Source organism: Notamacropus eugenii, chromosome 6 (assembly GCF_028372415.1).
Source record: "Notamacropus eugenii isolate mMacEug1 chromosome 6, mMacEug1.pri_v2, whole genome shotgun sequence".
In the NCBI taxonomy this organism is placed as follows: Eukaryota; Metazoa; Chordata; class Mammalia; order Diprotodontia; family Macropodidae; genus Notamacropus; species Notamacropus eugenii.
In genome coordinates this window covers 361759862-361766042 of record NC_092877.1, presented here as the reverse complement: position 1 = coordinate 361766042, position 6181 = coordinate 361759862, and positions in this window count along the sequence as shown.

Sequence of the window (6181 nt, the reverse complement as noted above, 5' to 3'; positions counted from 1 at the left end):
ATATATGTATATATAAAGTAACTATATATATAACATATATATGACTGTATGTATATATAAAATTAAATTATTTCTTGATTCTTGATATATATTATATATATACATGTTAATTAGCAAGTTGTATAAATACCATCATTATGCCAGTTCATCTACCCATATTGGATTAACTCGAGATTTTGTTTTCTTTGAACTATATTGAAGACTCACTACCTTCCATATTTGCACTTTTTTAAGAATTTTAATTAACTGATATAGATTGCATAGTAATTACTGTCAAAGCTGGCATATACTATTTCTTTAAAAATGCAATTTATGAGTGCAAAAAGCTAGACGTTTTCTGGTGATTCAAGCTTATTCCTTATACACTTTCTCAGAGATGATATACCATTCCATTTGTCATTTATCTCTGGGAGAAGAGGCACTATTGATTAGAAAATCAGTGGTGCCTCATTCGTGATACATTTTTCACAACCTGCAAGAGAAGTTTGGAGAATTTTTGCACACAGATCATAAATCTTTATTGGGAAGAAAAGCTGCTTGAAAATATGTCATAAAATGGGTGTTAAATATTTCGAATACTTTGCTATACATTCTAGAATTCAGCCATTATTTATCTGAGAGGCTCAGAGGAATAGTATAGTGAATTCTGAGAGCCTTTAAGTGTGACAGTTAGTGACTCTTTTAACTAGAGTTAATGTTTAAGAATTTGTAAAAATGTAATGGAGAGCATGAACTTATCTTTATTATAATCGTTAAAAAATATCCAAATCTCATATTTTAAAACATGCCCTTATGTGTTTCCCATTGATCTTTTTGATCTTTGTTCATGTTTTATTATTGGCACAGTCAGTGAATAAGTTATGTAGAGTCCTAGAAATAGTAAATGTGTTGACCAAAAAGATCATATCAAACTTTCCTTCTCACTCTGTAATTAGCTCTGGATTTAAATTTAGTTTTCACAATTCAGTCGTTTGTGATAAGTAATTTAGGACCAGTTTAGAGCAGGTAAGCCAAATGCTGTGTCTCAATGAGGTGAATACATTCATATATATATTATATGTTCACATTTATAATAGATGTGCATATGTATGATATAAACAAACACACACATACACACACATATATGTGTGCATGTGTGTATATGTAGGTAGGTATATTTATATGTCTATATCTATATCAACAATGAGATTTTTCATCTCCTACATATTTGATATTGAGAAAATTAATACATATAGTTATCTCTTAAAAGAAACATAAACTAGAATTGCAGACCCTTGATAATATTCAATTAATTCTAGATAAATGCCAAATGCTTGACCACTCATATGTTATTTTATTAAAAAGATTTCCTTCTTGTGACATCAACAAACACAGCTATTCTGCTTCATAGAAAGCAATTAATTATAGAAATTTTTAATAAGTTACATAATATGGCCACAAAACACCAAATAAGGGATAGCATATTATATGTTCCAGCTATTTAATGGATTAGTTTAATCTTTTGAAGGAAGAGTGCTTTTTGTCACTCAGGAATTATATTTTTGAAGAAATTAGTTTAATGAAAATAGTATTTGTCCATTTCCTTGCTTCAATGAAAGTTTAGCACTAAATAAGTTTTTTGAGGCATGGCATGACTGTGGTCATTGAGCCATGGAGCCAATTTCATATTATCCTGTTTATAAAGCTTTTCTATGCACTTTGAATCTCCTTTTAATGATTTTCCTCATATTTTTCCTCTCTTGGTAGAATTTCCTTTAATTATAATTCTATATCATTTTTATTTAACATTTTCAAGAATAATTAATTGATATGGAATTAATTTAAATCAGTAAACTTTTTTTTATTCTTTCATTCTCAATTTATTTTTTTTAACATTTATTTCTAAAATTTTGAATTCTAATTTCTCCGTCTCCCACCATCCCACACACATCTGGATGGCAAGAAATATATCAAAACATGTGAAGTCATGGAAAACATTTCCACATTAACTATGTTGCAAAAAAAAATACCAAAAGCAAGAAAAATAAAGTAATAAAAAACAACTGTGCTTCAATTTCAGTTCAGACATCATCAGAGCTCTCTCTGGAAGTGATAATTTTCTTCATGAGTCTTTTGAAATTTTCTTGGATCACTGCAACGATCAGAGTAACTAAGTCTTTCGCAATTGATCTTCGTTACATTATTGCTATCACTATATACAATGTTCTCCTTATTCAGCTCACTTTGTATCAGTTCTTGATTTCTTCCCCAGTTTTTTTCCCTGAGAATATCATGCTCATCATTTTCTATAGCATAATAACATTCCCTCACAATCATATGCCACACCTTGTTCAGCCATTCCCAATTCTTTGTCACTACAAAAAGAGCTGCTATAGCTATTTTTGTACATGTAGATCATTTTTCCTTTGTTTTGATCTCCTTGGGGTACAGACATACTATTGGCATTGTTGGGTCAAAGGGTATGCACAGTTTTACAGTCCTTTGGGCATAGATTCAAATTACTCTTCAGAATGGCTGGACCAGTTTCCAGCTCCAGCAACAGGCATTAGTTTATCCATTTTCCTATCTCCTCTCAGCATTTGTCATTTTTCCTTCCTGTCATGTTAGCCAGTCTGAGAGTTGTGAGGTGGTACTTCAGAGTCATTTTAATTTGAATTTTTCTAATCAATAGTGATTTTGAGTATTTTTTCATGTGACTGTTCATATCTTTGATGTCTTCTTCTGAAAGCTGCTTTTTCATATGATTTGGTTGTTTGTGAACTAAGGAATCTTCAAATATCCCTTGAAGGATTATTATATCCATGGCTCTCCATTAGGTGTTGGGATAAAAAGTAAAAAAACAAACAAACAAACAAAAAAACCCTCTATACTGAAAGAGTTTACATTTTGCTCAGGAACTCACATAAAATTGCACTGATATTTTAAGATCAATTTTTCCTTTAGATCTTAAACTTTTATTATTATTATTATTATTATTATTATTATTATTATTATTATTATTATTATTATTATTATTTTCTCTCAACCATGTAGAATATTTCCATGCCTTTTTTTTTTGGTTTCATGGTCTTGTGTTACCACAAAACTCACCACCTGGTGGTGTAGGACCCATGTGATATTCACAGTGCCTACTGTGATCATGAATATCCCAGAGCAATTCTGAATCGTCAAATACCACAGATTCTCCACATAGAAGACAGAACCAAAACATTTGTTCAGAATCCATCGTAGTAACAAAAATATATTCACAATAACAATGCAAAGAACAACACCAGCCCCAAGCCTTCCCCCTACTGGGCTTCCTGCAAACCAGCTCCTTTAAACAAAATCACAAACAAGCTCTCTCACTTTTAGGTGACAGGTGCCTGCATCCTTCCTAGCTCTGACAGCACTCTGACCAACTACTTCTCAGCTCTGCTCTAGCTCTGTCTCTTCCTGTTCCACCCATTCAGCAAACTCCTCTCACAACAAGCTCCATGGGACTCAGATTCATGTTACCCAAGCAGGTCACATGCACTTATTTAATGGATGAGAAAGATTTCTCCATTTTAAATTACTATTAAAGGTGGCTAGGACTTATTTGGTATCACATAGTAATTAATTTAACTGGTTTTCTGACCTCAGTGTGTTTAGAGATGCTTATGTATTTTTTTTTTCTAACTTGTGCTCCCTTGGAAAAAAAGACACGAAGATCAAACACTTGGAAATTGCACAAAGAGCTGCAAGTTGTCATGAGAACTACAATTAATAGTTCAGTGGATTTTTGTTTGTTTGTTTTGTTCTTTACCTAGAAACGAACATGAAGTGGCTTTGGTATACAAGGACCTGGGGTCAAATCTTATGTCTGATGCTTATCATATGTACATATACATATATGTGTATATATGCAAAACACACATGCATAATATACATATATATGCACACATGAATGTATATGTATGTCTAGATATCTATATATGTCTAGATATGTAGTCTATATGTATAAATGTATACACATATATACACACATATATGAATACATAAATACATCACTTAGTCTTCATGGAATTCAGTTTTTTTCTGCTGCAAAGTGAATAGATTTTTACTAGATGACTTTTGAGTTCTCCTTATATCTTATATTCCCTTTTTTGTCCATTGTTCAGTCATTTCTAGATTGCTACATGGAGTGGGATAGAATGTTGAAATCCACAGATAATCTACAAGCCTATTTTAGTCTCATGTTTCAATTTCTTCCCTCAGTATGTTATTTTGCTTGTTTTCAGCTCTCTGTGTCCTATTTTTTTAAAATTTTCCTGCCCATCTACCTTCATAGAATAACTAAGGAACAAAAGAGCTGAGAAAGGGAGAAGGAACTTTGAAGGTTCTTTCTAACTGAGAGCAAGAGGAATCATGTCCACATATGAAAGGTTGGCTCAACTGGATTTCTTTAATTCTAAAAATAGTTTAGGTTTGGTTATACATTTTGGAAAAAGTGTATTTTATTTCAAGATACTCTATAAAAGAACTTCAGTGAATGTGTTTGTTAACCAGTCTTGGCCAAAGAGTGAAAAAAAAAAATAACCCTACATCCAGACTCTATTTCCACCTTGTTGGCATTCGTCTTTAGACATTTTGTTCTTTCCAGCCTCTTATATTCCATTCTCTTTCTGGACCTATTATTACCTCTTTGTGACAGAAAGTCTGATTCCAAAAGCTAAAAAATTACCTTGTGGATGCTGGAGGTACATTAGCTTTCTCATCAGCCCTGGATATATAAATGCCTTCTTCATTTGGGATCTCAGCATTCACAATTTTGAAAGTTGGAGTTTAGTCATCAGACCTTTGCAAGCATTTTGTTTTGCCTAATTTTTGTTTTTCTAAATAAATATAACACAAGAATAAATTTACCAGATCCTCATCATCTGGAAATGATAAGCACATTGAGGTATTTCTGGCAAGATTCTTCATCCAGTTCCAATGTAAGCCACTAAAAGGAATAAATTGCTTTACTCATTGTATTACTATCCCTATCACTCTCATGCTGTCTGTAACATATTATGTTGATTGATTAACTAATAAAATTTTTGTAAATATAAATTAATCCATGAATAATAAAAACTACCCATCTTTGTAACAAAATAATACATGTATGTATAGACATGTTTTGGGGGGAAATCTTAATCAAAATCTTGTACAGTATCCACATATTAGCAGTGTGAATATAGGGATATTTTCTGAACGATAATTATTTCCTGTGACATACAAGTCTCCTCTTGGATAGCATATATTATGTAGCTAACTACTGAACCCCTGAAAATTCTGTTATTGGAATTCCATCTAGGCATTCCCTCATGTTACAAATAGATTCATAATGTATTGAATCCATCATGGTAATGGTAAGGAATCTAAAGATGTCCTTTAATCTATATTTCTAGAGCAATCAAGGAAAAGACTATAGAAAACAATATCCCTAAGTGGAAGTGTGGTGATCTGGATCAACTGCTGGAACTGGAGTGAAGGGAACAGAGTTCCAATACTGGCTGTACCCTTATGCAACATTGGGCTGGTAATGAATTTGCCTTAAAGGGTCCTCGTGCAAAATGAGAGAATCAGATGAGATGGTCTCCAAGGTGACTTGCATCTCTGTATCTATGACCTGGTGGCTGTTCCTCGATACTGTGTGGTGCTTTGGGGATTCAAGTATCAGGCAAATCTTACAAGTTTTGAGCTTCTGTTTCTTCATGTTAGTATTGGTGAAATTCTGACATAGCAAAATTCAAAGAGTTAAGTATAAATAAGTATAAGTTAATGCTCTCATTATGATTGAAATGTCTGTTGCCAACTAATCATGTCTTTGAGACCACAGACATGCATATTAATTATAGAAATCATGATTATGCCGTTGGCAGCTTGTTAATGCAATGGATTGAGTGCTGGACCTGGAATCGCAAGTCTCATTTTCTTCATTTAAAATGTAGCCTTAGATGCCAGTTAGTCGTGTGCAAGGAAGACGTGACTTTAAATGTGGCTTTCCACATTTACTGACTGTATGCCCATGGGCAAATCACTTATCCTCTGTTTGCCTCAGTTCTCTCATCTGTAATGTGGTAATAATGACTGTACCTTTATCTCATAGTAGCACAGTGCCTGACACATAGTGGGGTAGTTAGTTGACACAATGAATAGAATGCTGGGCCTGGAA